Consider the following 17,263-nt stretch of genomic DNA (forward strand, 5'->3'; position numbering starts at 1 on the left):
ATTTTGCGTTTTTCGACCGATTTTATAACCTTTGTTTAGTATAACAAAGGTAAAAAATGCAACCACATATCATTCTGTCGAAAAAGAACAACACCAAATCTTCATTGACCACTACAACACAATAATCCACAAAGCTAATAACATGCTAGGATTTATAAAGCGCTTTTGTTACAACTTTCAGGATCCGTATACCATCAAAACATTGTATATAGCCTATGTAAGATCGATACTGGAATACTGCAGAATTGTATGGTCACCCTATACAATCACACACGAAGAAAGAATAGAATCAGTACAAAAGCAATTTCTATTGTATGCTCTTCGTAAATTAGGTTGGGCATCATTTCTTCTTCCATCATATGAAGCTCGTTGCATGCTCATAAACATACAATCATTGAAAGAGCGTCGTGAATTTGCAATAGTGTCATTTGTAAACGACATCGTTTCGCAGCGCATTGATTCAGCTACACTTTTATCTAAGCTAAATTTCTACGCACCTCTTAGGCAACTTCGAAATCGAAACACGTTTGTCACCAATCATTACCGCACAAATTATGCAAAATTCGGACCCTTGAATCGTATGATGGCCACTTACAATCAATACTGCGAAACCATTGACTTTACAATGTCTCGCATGAGCTTAAACACTTTTTTAGCTCAATACGCAATCGCAACGCTTATTGAAAAAACCTAAATTAATCCACCAAGCGGTCAGACCCAACCTTTCTCATACAATTTTTCATTTGTAAAAACAGATTTACATGAACGCTTCAATCCAATAAATGTATATTCACTCTTTAGGTTCTAAAATATTGATGTTGTAATCTATACATATAAAAATGCAGTCCGGTCTGTCTGTCTGTCTCGTAAACTACCGAACCGATTGACGTGAAAATTGGTATGTAGGGGTTTTTGGTGCCGATGAAGGTTCCTATGATAGTTTGAGACCCCTCCCTCTTCTGGAAGGAAGGGGTCCCATACAAATGAAACATAAATTTCGCACAGTTCAAGAACCAAACAAGAAAATACAACCAAATTTGGTATGTGAATGTTTTTAGAGGTAACAAATTTGTCCATAATGATTCGACGCCTCTCCCTCGTCTGGAAGTACATGTTTCTTTAAAAAATTTCTGCACATCTCGCGAACTAATCAACTAAATGGATGGCAGGTGAATTTTTTAGTGGTAACAAATATGTTCCATAATCGACCTCAGACAACATTTGGATTGTAAGATGACAACTTCCGGTTTCTGGAAAACAGCCAAAAAATGGCCGATTTCCACCCAATATAATAATATCCGGATCTAGAATAAGACACCAGAGCTAAAATCGACCACAGATAGCATTTAAAATTCTAAGATGGCGACTTCCGGTTTCTGAAAACAGCTGAAAATGACCAAATACCACCCAATATGAGTTTTTCTTTAACCAGTATGCCGTTCAAAATCCAGAAATCGTCTCCAAATGCCATTATGAAATCCAAAATGGCGACTTCCGGTGGACGATTCCCATTAAATATGAGTATTTCTGGAACCAGTAAGATGCACAGAAGCTAAAAATTGATCACAGACACAGTCTTGAATTTCATGATGGTGATTTCCGGTGTCTGGCAAACAGCCGGAAATGACCAACTACCATTCAATATGAATGTTTTCGGAACCAGAATTACGCCCAGATGATAGAAATTGACTTCACAGGCAATTTTAAAGTCTAAAATGACGACTTTCGGCTTCTGAAAAACAGTCCAAAGTGACCAAATATCACCCAATATGAGTTTTTCTTTAACCAGTATCCTAAATACCATTTTGAAATACAAAATGGTGACTACCGGTTTGTGAAAAACAGCCTAAAATACTATCCAATATGAGTATCTCTGGAACCAGAATGATGCAAGAAGCTAACAATTGTCTTCAGGCACCATTTTGAATTGCTAAATGGCAACTTCTAGGCAACAGTGGGAAATGACCGAATAATACTCAATATGGATATTTCCGTAAACGTGATGATGCATAGAAACCAAACATTGACCCTGGACACCATTTTGAACCATTTTCAATAAAGACGACCACTTTAATTATTGGAAAACAACCTAAACAACTAAATACCTCCCAATATGGGTATTTCCGGTGTCAGATTGATGCAGAAAATCTGCTGAAATTGACCGAATACCACTCGATATAAATATATTTAGAGTTAAAGCGATGTACACAAGCCAACAGTCGAGGATGTTGTCATTTCGATTAAAACCAACCATTTCAAACGAGTTGTTATTTGACTTTGATCATATCCTATGGCCGATTGGTTAAGCATTTGCAGACTTTAAACACATCGCAAGGAATCAATGAATTTGAAACGTTCAAATAGTACGATACCACACTTAAATTATGTTAAGGCCATATATATCGATCAAAGCAGGTATAGTTTTAAATAGTCTTTGAATTTCTTTTCTTTCCATAACTTTTGTGCCACATATCAAATTGTTATGAAGTTTGTTATTTGTGAGTTTGAGAGATGACTCGTTCGTATGACACTAGTAATGTTCAAATAAGTCATGTACTCTTTGAGACAATAGACTTTCGTTGTATTGTAAACAATTTAATACATAACGGTTGCTTAAGTTCGATTATAATCAAATGAAATGGGAACGTATAGGGCAGCCAAACTTTGAAACCACGTGTTCAATCATAATTCATCAGTTAATCCTTAACTAGCCCGCTCATCTGATATCAATATTGATCAAATCGGTTGTGTAGTTTCTGAGATAATGAAGTTTCGTGATTTTCACAAGTCGGTACATTACAGATGAAGTTACAGCCCGATTACAGTAAAATTCAATAGGGTCTTCTGAGGCAGCTAGACGATTCATTTGACACTAATTTTGTGGAAATCGGGTTAGCCATCTCTGAGAAAAGTGAGTGAGTCCAAGTAGTCATCGGAATATGCTTCCTTTTCATAGCCGGATTTCACATTTTTAAACAAAACAGGCAAAGTAATAGCCCGATAGCAAAAAAAATCAATAGAGTCTTATGAGGCAACTAGACCTTCCATTTGACACTGAATTCATGAAAATCGGCTCAGCCATCTCTGAGAAACATGAGTGAGATTAAACAGTCTTCAGAACACGTTTCTTTTCATAACTTTTGAACCACAAGTTCAATCTTTATAAAATTCAAAACTCATGGGTTTTCCAGGTAGCCCGTTCTTTTGAGACTAATTTTGTTCAAATCGGTTGGGTAGTTTTCGAGATAATGATGTTTTATGATTTTTGCTATTTGATACATAACCTCGAAACTAAAAATCCGATTACAATGAATTTAAATAGGGTCACAAGACCTTTCATTTGCAATTAATTTCATGAAAATCGGTCCAGCCATCCCTGAGAAAAGTGAGTGAGAATAAAAATCTGCACATACACACACACACACACACACACACACACACACACACACACACACACACACACACACACACGTTCACACACACACATACAGAAAATACTCAGCTCGTCGAGCTGAGTCGAGTGATATATGCCATTCGGCCCTTTGGAGCACTTTTATATCTTCGGTTTTGCAAGTGATTGCTATACCTTTCTAGGAGAAAGGCAAAAAAATAGTTTGTAAGTAAACATTGTATAAGAATATTAGAATATATGTTGTCTACTTCTGATTGACGAAAAGAATAAACGAATTCTGGTCGCAGTTACTACCTTGTGGAACGCCAACAGTCACTGGGTGAAGTAAGCTATTCATTCGTTTATGCTGATGAGTTGGCTACACTCTGAAGGGCAGCTATAACCAGGTCATTTGAAATCGAAATGTGCCCTTTCAAAAGGCATGTGACGGATTTCGCGCCAAATGAACCCGCGGTTGGCAGCACCCTCTCCGAATTGGTTGAAACGTTTTGGGTGTGAAGACATCACCTAATTAAGCATCTCTGCATACTTACTTTTTCCAAAATTAGTCTAGACTGTCTTCCGAAAAGGGTGAAACTTTTTTTGCCGATTTTTTGTAAATCAATATAATGCAAAAACGGTGTATTCCACAAAAAAGTGTTCTATAAGTAACTTTTAGGAAATTGTCTGAATTTAAAAAAAAAAATGGAAAAAATTATGTATCAAGTCCTACACTGAAAAAAAATGCAATTTAAACACAAAACATCGATTTAAAAAAAATGGTCATCTCCGAATTGGGTGAAAAATTTTTTGGTGAATGACAACATTGTTGGCTACATTTCGGTAATACATCGCGACTTGAGCATATTTAAGGAAAAAAAAGTTATTCTCTAAAATGAAAATGCAAACTAAAATCAAGGTATATTATTTTTTTAGTGTAAAACACCTTGATAGAACAAGTATTTCTTGTTATGTCGTGTAAATGTGTAATGTCAATAAACTAGGTAATAGTAGAGCCAGTGTTTGAGTGTTGTTTTTGACTCTGGAAGCAAAATCCAGCGTGAAGCACGTGGCCGCTATAGAACATAGGTAACCCAAACGCGGTAGGTAATTTTCTCCCGAGAGGAATGCTGCTGTTGGTGTTTTGACTGCTACAATACATGTTTATTCTACCTGTAGAATATATGTTTATTCTACGTACGTATCTTTTACTTAATGTATCTGTTGTGATATGTATGCACGTTACGAACCTGTTTAAAAGCTTGATAAAATAACAACGCTACTCAATCAGCTTATAGCAATTGTGAAGAGTAGTTCGACTAAGTTTTGTTATCATGCATCAAAAGGATATATCACGGCTGAAATATTCGAAATTCTGTGCAGCTGTTAGCATTAAGAAGTGCAGCCGTAAGGGTTCACGCAGTTTATCTTCATCGATAATAGAAAAAATACGGTCCATGGGTTATGACCACCAACTGGGCACATTTGTGTTTCTTGTCAAGCTTTAATATCGCATAGCAGAAGTGTTCCACAAAAAAAGCGACAAACGGATGAATACGAAGCCTGGACTTTAATTCCGCTTCCAAAAATACTCACATCGTATGTTATTTGACTTTGTTTCCAGCTCTGTTTGGTCGAAATCTGCGTTCTAAACAAGGCTCGACATTGTTTTGAAAGTACAAAAGTTAATCTCATAAAATTACAATTTCCGTATTCCGGTTAGCGCGGAGGTAATTTTTCATCTACTAACTGAGAAAGTTAATGAAACCCGTCGAAGGCTAACCGAGTTAAAAGCATTTGAAATTGGACAATTTTTATGATATTTTCGATATTCAGATTTTCGTTTCATATCCTCCCTCAGAAGCCTCCTGAAAGACGTAGCTTTACGTCAGAAATCTTACAATGATCTATTACGGTGAATGAAGTCATATATAATGAAAAATAGATACCAAATTCAATCGAAAACGCTGACCAAAATAACGAAAATAAGTGTTAAGGCTGGAAAAATGCAAGAAATACGAAAACATTAAAGCAATATTGACAAAAGAGTACCAGAATGAAAACTCTAGTGTGAGTTAATGAAAAATCCCAAAAAAAAATATTTTATTTTCAAATGATCATTTTCGTAATAGTCGAAAGGTAAACAAACGAGAATCTTCTGGTAATATCTTTATACTGTCCAATTTCAGTAAATTTTTTGGAAAGTGTTTTCCCCCTGAGCAATAAAGGTAACATATTTTGAAGATAATGTTTATCACTAGATACAGTAGAATGCACCTATATCAACAAACAAACAAAAACGCAAATAAATATTTAGTTATTTGTTAATTATGATATTCTGTAAAGCAATTTCTATTAGTTGTACAGCGAAGGTGTACATTGCGCATAGCAAATTTATTGGTCCTCCTATTTTCTCCGTTCTTTTCCAGTTCAATTATTTTTTATCTGCTCCCTCTTTGACATAATTATGTTCAGCGCACGTTCTTTTTCGACATTTTGCATGAAAATTAAACAAAACGATGAAAATCTACAATTTAAAATTTGGGAAACCCGCTTCCTTTGGCACTTGCGAAGGGGATAAATAATAAATGCTCTCGTGTTATTTTTATGTTATTGTTGTTCTTTTTGTATCATTTGTTCTTTTTGATATTGTTATGTCCACAGTTTGAAATTTTCCTCTGCCGTAACCGTAACCTAATGTTAACAAAACATATAGAATGTTTACCAACAAAGTACACGCAAAAGTTGAAGTGTGCGTAACCAGATCATTTATGAGCGAAATTAACGCATTTACTGATTAAAATTGGAACCAGTACAACGCATGTGCGTTGAGCATAACGCATTTGATGCTCTAGCGTATTTTGCGCAGCTCCAAACCACTACACTTATAAAGCATCAGCCGATGTTCAGAAGGTTGGCATCGTTAAAACAGTGCAACCAGCAATCAATACTGATAAGTTGGGTACTGACTAAATTGAAGAAATTATTGTCTGATCGATTCACTTTCATGAATCAGATCATTTGAAAACATCATTCAATCATTAACAATAAACAAAAACATGAGATTAGTCCAAAACATTTTGCATTTAATTATGACTCTGGTTTCATTCACATGCATTCGTTCCTGCGTTACTGGCACCAGCGTCAATAACTTCCGCGGCAACAAGGCTCGCTATTGGCTGTTTCGGTTGCTGACGATTTTTAGGGATGCACGAGCCGTTGATACGCACCGGCTCGCGAAAGTAAAGAACGGTTTTTTGAGCGCCTCGAAACTGTTCGTTCGCCCGAAGCCGAAGTTTACCGAGACATTACGATTTTTGTGTATATGATACTTATTCTGCTCTTGATCTCTGTCAATGTATTCATTGTACAACTTTTGCGTTATGCGTATCACGCATTGGTTGTACGAAGTCAGAGCAAATTCTGTGCGAATTGAAAGGACACATTGGATGATTAAAGCTTGAACTTTTGCGTGTAGAATTTCGAATATGGGTCATTCCATACTAAGTGACCACGAAAAAGCACAAATTTGGACACGACCATCAAAGATTTTTCTCAAAGTTGGGAGAATTATTCATCTACTTTTAGTAAAGCGGGCAATGTATGCAGTTTGCGAAGATACGGAAATAAACGGGAATAGAAGGTGTGACCTTTAGGCTTAGAAAAAATTTCCCTCGTCCAGACGGGACTCGAACCCGCAATCTCCGTTGTCTCCGGCAAGGTGTTTTGGCCAATTAAACTACTGGGAAAGGTATAACTAGTTCTAAACCAAAGTCGAATCACCCTCTACGATTGTGTTCCCGTATCTCAGCACGCCAACGTTAACTACACACACTGCCCGGTGGGAGTTTATTTTTTCTAAGCCTAAAGGTCACACCTTCTATTCCCGTTCATTTTCGCATCCTCGCAAACTACATACATTGCCCGCTTTACTAAAACTTAAAATGTAAGTCATATGACAAAAATGAAATTAGTTCGTAAAGTATATTCATCTACTGTCACTTTGGAAAAATCCCAAATTGGGTGTCTATTGGAATACCCCCCGCTCTGTGAGACCCCCCTGTTTATTGCAAAGTCACGCATTTTTTGTTCAAAATCTCTTTTCTTTTTCTTACAATTCATAGACGTAGGATGTCCGAAAAATACTAATAGATGATTTTTGAAGAAAATAAACCAAGGAATTCAGAAGAAACATAAGTTTTGACCGCAAGTGTTGCCAGATAAATTATTTTTGTATTTGAAAACTAAATTTACATTTTTCGGCAAATGCAGCCATTTTTATTTTAAATTTGATAATTTGATCGTGTCTTTTGGAAAATTTCACATAAGAAACAACTATCATCTCGAGGTAATATGAGCCAATCTTGAGTTATGACATATTTACGAAAAAAGTTGTAAACTTCGTAATTATTTTTTTTGCAATTTATAACGTAAGACACCCGAAAAAAAGTGAATTTTGAAGAAAATAAACCAAGGAATCTTAAAAAAAAAATATTATTTATGACCGGAAGTGTTGCCAGCTAGATTATTTTTGTATTTAAAAACTGAATTTGCATTTTTCGGCAAATGCAGTTAATTTTTATTTTGAATTTGATGGTTTCATCGTGTTTCTCGGAAAATTTCACGTAAGAAACACCTATCACCCCGTGGTAATATGAGCCAATCTCGAGATATAACATTGATGCTCTACATAGTTGATATTATTTTGCTTTGTGAATTATATTAAAACCATGCCAAAACTGTTTTTATAGAGGTCAGTTTTTGTCCGATTTATGTTCTCTTTTATGGGCCGCTCGCGTTAAAACAAAATAGCGTCGAAAGAAATTGAAAATTTTCGATTTCTCAAACATTCAAAATGGCACAAAAAATCAAATTGTCGCCTCTTAAGGTGAGAGGAGTCAAAACTCTGGGAATTTCGTTTTTGCATCAAAATACATAAAAAAAATCGTAGGTATATAGCAGCCAAGGTAAAACAATGGTTGCAACATGTTATCGCTGCACTAACTGAACGTTACCCAGTAAATAATGTCTGACATTCGTATTAATATTTTAAAAAAATCAGAAACACCGGTAAAGTACTGAACACGCACGTGGGAATAACAACAGGATCTAAAACTACCGCGAGAGTAAAAATCAAAATCTAAAAATAGTACATATTTTAATAATTTACGTTATTGACTCTAGTGGGTTACATCGCAAAATTCAAAGCAAACTCCTTATACCTAAGCTGTATGCAAACAATCATCAAATAAAAAAAATATTTGAGCAACTTGATTAGTTATTCTGCTTGTATAAAAGACCCATTCAATGATTTAGTATTGAAGAGCAAACACTACACCTGTACTTTACACTGCTATACATACTTTATTACAGTAAAATCAACTTGTATCCTCTAGCAGTAGAGTTCAATCCGATTGATAACCCCTCAAGCTCAGTGCAGTCGGCTGGCTGCTGTGCTGGTGGAGATCCAATAAATACAAAGACGGCAAATTCATCATGTATTCCACTTACAGCAGACAGTTTGAAGTACATGTCAGAACTCGCAAACGCTTGTTATCTTGCAGCAATCCTTCTCTCATGGAACCGACAGGCTTGGATGTCCGTATATTTTTCGTTTCGAAGCTCAGCCACAGGATCTGCCAGATCGACTTTGAACGATTCAATTTTGTCATCGTTGCACTAAGAGCAATGATGTAAATGCATTTCAGCTGTAGCTGTAATCGATTCCCTGCATTTGTTCGTTTCTCTATTCTACTAGCCTTCCACGGATAATGTTCCAGCAACAGAGAAGAGCCCTCTGTTTCTTTCTGCTTCGATCCACGATGATTACTAGGGGCGATATTGGCTCTTGTTTATTGTTATAATAATGATAATATTTTCAAAGCAGGATGTACTTTCTCTTGTGGCCCCTTTCCTTCAACGTTCAATACTTTCCTGGTACATTGCAAAAATGCCAGTTGTGATTACCTCCTTGGCCCAGAAACACGGGAAGCGATTTTAATGATTCCCTCTAGTAATACGCGACCAGCTGATGCTATTTATACTCGTACGTAGACGGAATTGATAACGAGATGAACTTAATACCACTAGTATGAGTCGATGCTTCTATAACATGCAGAAAGTGCTCTCCAGCCCGCACAAGTGGTGAAATAATTGGCCTTGAGTTGGTTGTTTTGCATCAATCATTTAATTCCTGCAGGCACCGCGTTGAATCAACAATTCAAAAAGTTGTACGAAATTGGGGCAAAAAATTGCCATCCTTGAGGTTATTTTTTTCTGTTCTGGAAGAAACACAATAAAATTTGTGCTTCGAGCATGGCTAACGACTATTTTCAACCGTAAAAAAGCGCAGCCACCTCTCGTGAGGATCCTGAAGGACACGGAATGCATTTTATGGCGGCATTAAAGAGCTGGTCGCTCCACTTGTGAGTGCGAAAGAATCGTTGCATTTAATGGCAGCTCCAGTGTGGGTCACAAACATACACCAACATAAGAAGACCGAGCGAAAAAACTTGTCTTTTATCAACGTTTAGGAAATGTTGAAAAATTGGATTAAAATGATTTTTAGGAATTCTTGTTTGGATGCTACTTCTTTTTATAACAACATCAATATTGCCGCTCGCGGCCAGTGGAGTCTGTGTGTGATCAAGTTTCCCGTTAGGGGGATTTAACAATCTTTTCTTATTCTTCTTATAACATTTTTCCACAGCAGCACACACACATTAGGAAAAATGAGGATTAGACACTGGTAAGCCCATCTAGAGTTTCAATTTACCAACTGCAGAGGAAGAAAAAAACAGCCAGAGAGTGTCGGAAACCGGGTGCTTATTTTCTTCAAACGACGATGGCACAATTAGCCATCGATGGTGTACCGGATAGTCGAATAATTCACCTGATAACCTGAGCTAACTGCATGCACAGCGCGTTTCACCCTTGGGGTCGTTAAGGGGAATGTTCCGGACGTGAACGGAATTCGATGTGCATCGGTAGCACAATCAGGAATGGGGAAACGATTGTTATCACAATTTGGGACTCGATCCGACTGTAATCTTCCGTCGTGGCTATGAAAATCGTTAAAACTATTTGAATAAATTGAACAGTATTGCGGGAGCTTAAAGTTTCGCTCGGCGGTCAACAGTTGGGAACGGCACAACGGAACTGACTTTCATCATTATGTGTCTCGAAATAACTCCGAAACCATTAACTACATGACCGACCCGAGACACTCCGTGGTCGTTTCTCGCGGTTGCGGTGATTGTGGAGCACCAAAAGCCGGCGTCACTGGCAGTGAGAGCAGCAGTAAGAGCGCTAGGGCGGTAGAAATTCCGTGTCACGTCGAATGAAGGGATTTGATCAAAGGATGAGCTGCTAGCCTAACTGTTTGCCGAACTTTCCCGGCGTGGAGCTTCGAAGTGGAAAACTAATTATAAAACGGAAATTAAAAATGAATGGAAAACGGCTATATCGGCATTTTGGTCAATCAAGCGGAAAGCCAGTAGTAATCGAGTGAAAGCGAGGAATTGGATTGCCGTCGTGGCATGCCGGGTCGCTATTGGCTCGCTGCCCTGTTGTGCGGCGCGATTTGCCCCTCCCAGAAGTATTCCTGGGGGGGAAGTAGCTATTGTCCTTGAATGCACGACCGAACTTCGCCAAACGTTTGCCGCTATGCAGTAATTGCCATTGGGTTGTTCTTGAAACTGATTGCAAGTTGTCAATTGCATATTAGCAATTGGACTGGAATTCGATTAGAATAAAAATAAATATTGGCATTAGAACCAGCGGACGGCTTGAACATAGTGACTATGGTACTACAACACTTGTAAAAATTAGCGATCGATATCGGCCCGAACGGTCCGTTCCGCACGGAACAGCATCTCAAAAGTTCGATATTATTTTGGAACGGGTTACAAACCGAGTAACGAACCGGGTAATGTTTTAATGGTTCGGAAAAACCTAATTCAGTTTAGTTGCAAAACTGATCATGAAGCAAATCACGGACAGAAAACCATCTACTCGGACCAAAAAAATTACAGGAGGGTTGCGTGCAAAGCCACGACCGCAAGGATGAAGTAGAATACTTTTACAAGAGAGAAAACCCGGCTGCTGGCATGTCAGTCATTTTTTAATTTGTTGTTCAATTTAATATCGGATAAGATACCGATCACATCTTGGCGTTATCACTGACAGTGCGAATAAAGTATTCCTTGTGATAATGTGAAAATCTGATTTAACACTCAAAACTAGACGGCCCATCTGTTGTCAAAATGAGTCAACTTTTCATTGATTGCATTTACTAGTGCCCGCTATCGCACAGAGACTGCATTTCACTAAAATGCCTCACTGCATCGGCTGCTATCGATTCTAAACCCGCTGCAACTGCTACGCTATCCGTAGCCATGCCAATGTTTTGGCCGCTATGCGCTACTATTGGTATCCGCTGTCCCTGCATCAGCTTTTCGGATGTTGTTCTCATGACTGAAGGAAAAGATAATTCAGTACGTTCTGAGACACGGAGATGAAGCCAAATATATATCTATTCCAAATTTCTTGAAAGTGTAAGTTGATTTTAGAGAAAATATTAACTCTTCAATAAGGTTTTAATTTCATCCTGAAAAGGACAATTTGTTGTTTAATTCAATGTCTGATGAGATGCCGATCACATCTTTGCGTTATCACTGGCAGTGCAAATAAAGTATTCCTTGCGGGAAAATAAACACTGAAAAGCTTTCCAGAACGTTCTTTTCGTTGGATACATTTGCTAGTGTGCCTGCTATCGCTCAGCGACAGCATTTCACTAAAATGCCACACTGCATCAGCTGGCCCTGCTTATATTGATGCTGAGACCAACGTCAACCGCTGCACTATCCCCGTTGTCACAGTAGTGAACGCTTCCGTTGCCATAGGTATCCGCTGCCCTGCATCACCTGGCCCTGCTATTGATGCTGAGACGCGCTCCGCTATCCGTTGCCATACCACAGCTGTGGCCGTTATCCGCTGCACTGCTACTGCTGCTGTATCCACTACTGCTGCTGAGGGAGGACTGCTCCTGTTGCAGTCTAGAATTATTATGAGCGGCTTCGAGTGAAACAGGATCTTATATAGGCCAAATTGCACATTTCAAATGGCAAGGTCTATGATTCTGTCGACCGGGCTTGGGAAGCAATCATATAACGACCAATCAGAGGCCGAATTTTTCGTTTTGACAAGGCTTGACTATTTTCAATAGTACATTAGTTTGAATAATAAAATTACAATTATCTGCATTTGGGAAGAATCTTAGAAGATTTTCCAATCTATTGCTGCAAGAACGAAGGAAATCCATCGAATACTAAGCGATTTATTAGCATTTGAAATTGGACATAGTTTTCCCTTTTTTCGGTTTTAGATTTTCATTTTACATCACTATGAAGCCGAACTTCCTGAGAGAAGTATTCTACTTCAAAATGGAATATTTTAATCGCTTGAAGAGTCTCTGGATTTAGAGGAAAGTGTTCTAAGAAATTAAGAGTCTCGCAAGAAAAGACAGGAAACCTCAAGAAAAAATAGAATATTATAACTTTTTACCCATTCTAGTGAATTTTGGTGCTCCTAGCCAAGTCGAAAGTACGTGAAAAATTCAGAGACTAAAATGAAGCGACGAACCCGGCGAGCAATTATTTGCGGCCTGTTGACGCACTTCCAAGCTTGAACCATAACTTATTTAAATGGTGATAAAGCTGTAATTTTTCGTATATTTTTTCAGTTTGAGCTTGAGCTATAGGGCCAAAGCTGTGTTGACCGGTGTCATCTTCAACGCAGTAAAAGTAAATGGTATTAGAGGTTGCACAATGGTCGGAAGCTTAGAATTTACGGCCAAAATTAGATCAAGACGCTGCACACTGTTAGAGTTTAGAGCCATAGTACCTTCGGGAAAGTTGATTCATTAATTATTCTCTGTTTTAAAGAAGTTGCAATTTTGTGATTAATCCACCTAACAGTGAAAAGCGAATTTAACTTTTTTCATATTTGCATATCAAAATTCGCTTTGTTCGGCAAATTTGTTGCACATTTTCTGATAAACAACTTTGTCAAAGGTACCATACTTTTATCTGCCATTTGAAATGGACTTTTGTGAAGTTTTCTACAGATTGCTACTAAAAATCAATTTTTTCAATATAACATTTAGTATAGATTTTATACAATTTTTCAATGTTCTACATTGTTGTTCGCTAAAACAAACAAATTCATCGAAGAAAGTTTATTTTCATCGCTCATATGTCATTGATTATTGACGATTTTTATTCAACTAATGCCCTTATTTACTAACAGATATCTTTGAATTCTGCAAATATCTGCAGACTAACCCATTTCTATATTTAAGTATAAGTAAAACATCATTTAATCCAGATACAGGCAACTGTCTCTCGCTGTCTCCTGTGTAGATATTTGTAAATGAATAAGTGCATTATTTTAATAAAAATCTTTGATAACTAATAAACTTAAGAGATAAAAATAAACTTTTCTCGGTGAAATTGTGTGTTTTATTATAGTTTACAACATTGTATAACATTGAAAAATTTTAGAAAATAGCTATAAAAAGTTATATTAAAAAAAATTTTCTTGAGAAAAGTTCACATTAGTTCATTTGAATTAACAGATACAAGTATAGTGTCTTCGACTAAGTAGTTTCTTATAAAATTTGCTAAAACTTCACTCAGCAAAGTGGAGTTTCATATGCAAAAATGAAGAAAATAAAACTCATTCATCACTTTTAGGTAGATTATTCACAAAATTCTAACCTCTACAAAATGGAAAATAATCAATAGAAGAACTTTACTGAAGACACTACGACTCCAAAATCATCATTTTTAGAGTTCAGAGTAATTAGTTTAAATAAGTGCATTATTCTAGTGAAAACCGTCAACAACCAAAAATATATGTTAGATATAAATAAACTTTCTTCAAAGATATTGTTTGTTTCATTGTGGCAAACAATTTTATTGAACACTGAAAAATTGTAGAAAATCACCATAAAAAGTTGAATAGCAAAAAAATAGTATAATCTATAGAAAAGTCCACATAACTAGACAGATAGGAGTATGATGTCTTCCGCAAAGTAATTTCTTTTAAAATTTGCTACAACTTTGCTGAACAAATCTATTTTTTTATTTTCAAAAATGAGAAAAATAAAACTCGTTTCTCAATGTTGAGTGGACAAATCATGGAATTCCAATTTCTTTATCATGGAGAATAATTAATGGAACAACTTTGCTGAAGACGATACGGCTCTAAAATCAATGTTTTTGGGTCAAAATAATTTCGATCTCGTTTTTGCAGCTTTAAAAACAGTGTGCGCTGGTTTTCTACTGTAGATTATACTAATTTTACGTTTTTTTTTCAATGTGTTTTCGACCGACTATGCAGAAAAAATCAAACATTTTTTTTAATAGCTGATTTCCCGCAAACTTTCAACACGGATTCTTCAAGGGCAGAAGTGAGTATCTCAAGCACACCATCAGGAACTGTGCTTACAAATGCTTACATGTGATGTTTGGGTTGGTCAAAATTTTAAAATTTTCACATGTTTTTTATGTAGCCTGCAGCAAACTCTGTAGGTTTAAAATCAATCCTTCCAGTCCAGTGTTAGGGACTATTATAATAATCTTTTAGGTGTACGCAAACATACCATAACAGCTTCAGAAGGTTTTCATATTTTCCAACATATTCAGAAAAAACAATGCTTTTTTTTTCAATACTGAAAGAGGTAAATTTGGACACGTTTTACACTTTGAACCAACCATGCGAATATAGAAAAAAAAACTTCAAAAAAAAAGCTTAAAACTTTCTGAATATGAAATTCGTAACTTTTGCCGTTCCTCTATTAAAGAACCGTCTTATGTGGATTGGTTTAAATTTATCTTGTACAGTTTTTAATTCACGAAGTTTTTTTTTTTGAAATTTTAATGTGTTCTTTGAAGAATAAATTTTTCTTAGTGTAGTGGGTACTGCTATTCTTTTGTACAATGAAATGTATTGAAAATTTGATCCAATATTTCAGACACTTTGAAAATTTGTATACATTTTGGTGCAATGGAAGGTTAAAAAACCGTGTGCTTATGAATGACCCCTATTTACTTCTTTTATATTTTAATTCGTAATCTCCTTTTTCTAATATATTAAAATGAAATTTTGTCGCGCAGTAGATCTTAATGATATTTTCTCCTCCGTTTCTGTGGTGTACAGTTATTATCATGATTGTGAATCGTCTTTAATAAAAAATATTACGCGCTGACATGTTGGTTTTTTACATGAACATGTTCGCAAAAGAAAAAAAAACTTCACGCAAAGGTTAAGGTTGTCGTAATACAGATTATACTTAATTATACAGAGGAGATGGTTCGCTTATCCGAAGGGAGAGAGAAAAAAATAGAGAGAGAAAAAAATAGAGAGAGAGAAGAGAGAGAGAAGAGAGAGAGAGAGAGAGAGAGAGAGAGAGAAAAGAGAGAGAGAGAGAGAGAGAAAGAAAGAGAGAGAGAGAGAAAGAGAGAGAAAGAAAGAAGAGAGAGAGAGAGAGAGAGAGAGAGAGAGGATGTTGTACAGGGCCCTTAGAACGACCCAAGAAATGCCATGTTGAAACCCCAGAGGCCATTTTGTTTTTCAAAATTGCAACTTCCGGTTACTGGAACTAAAAAATCAAAAATTGCCGAATACTACCCAACATGGGTGGCCATATTCGATGGTAATTGGTTCTCTTCCAGGAACCAGAGTCGCCGCTTTAGAAATAAAAATGACCTCTGTGGTCATTTTGTGGAGTCTCTTGGGATCGACACCAACGGAAGCGTTCTGATGGATGATTTCCAGAGTTGGAAACCGACACCAGATGCTATTGTGAAATTCATGATGGCTGATTGGCTCATCCAGTGGAATATAGAAAATTATTGTAAGTTTCGATAACCATGTCGAGTATAATTGACTAGATTTATATACATCTGAATGCAAACTGTATTTGACTGAAAAATACCAAACACCATAGATGGCATAGTTATCTCAGAATCGATATGATCCCACCTCAGACGTCATATTTTAATCCAATATGGCGAAAACAGTTAAAAATGAGCAATATCCTTCCAAAATGATACTTAGAACCGGAAATCGTCTTCAGACGCCACTTTGTATTTTAAAATGAACTTTCGGTTTATGGAATACAGCATAATGACTAAATACCACCCAAAATGTATATTTCCACAGTTGAGATGATATTTAGAGGCCTGCAGGCGACCGCAAATACCATTTCGAAATCAAAGATGGTGACCTCCGGTTTCTTAAAAATAGCTTAAAATGTCCAAATGCAATTTGATACACTCAGATCAAATTTCACTTTATGCATTCTAAATAACGGATTATAATTGATTATGAAAATTGATTATAGAAAAACAAATGATGATAATTCATATTATGTGTCAAAATTGGGTAACTGTTAATTAAAAGTAAATTATGAGCATTTATAAAAACTGTCACGCTTTATACATTTTAAGCATTTTGCTCTTTAATTCAATGTACACGAAATGACGTCTCGAGTTAAAAGTTGATCTTTCAATTCTCAAACATATTGAAATCAACGGGAGCATTTTCTTTCTACTGCCTTTCTAATACTCTCTTATATCAAGCTCCAAAAATTTTAATAGCTACCCTTGAAATCAGAAGCTTGGAGTTTTGGCTTACTGATACCCCTTCCGTGTTATTGCCCCAGATAAAAAAAGATTTTCATGTCTAGCAAAGTAAGAGGTCGTTTCCCAATTTATTTTCATCTCCAATTCAATTCACTCCTCCACAAAATGTTCACGTATGACAAACACAAACGTGAAATTTAAAACGATATCGACTTATACAAAC

The sequence above is a fragment of the Wyeomyia smithii genome, chromosome 3 (assembly GCF_029784165.1).
Source record: "Wyeomyia smithii strain HCP4-BCI-WySm-NY-G18 chromosome 3, ASM2978416v1, whole genome shotgun sequence".
In the NCBI taxonomy this organism is placed as follows: domain Eukaryota; kingdom Metazoa; phylum Arthropoda; class Insecta; order Diptera; family Culicidae; genus Wyeomyia; species Wyeomyia smithii.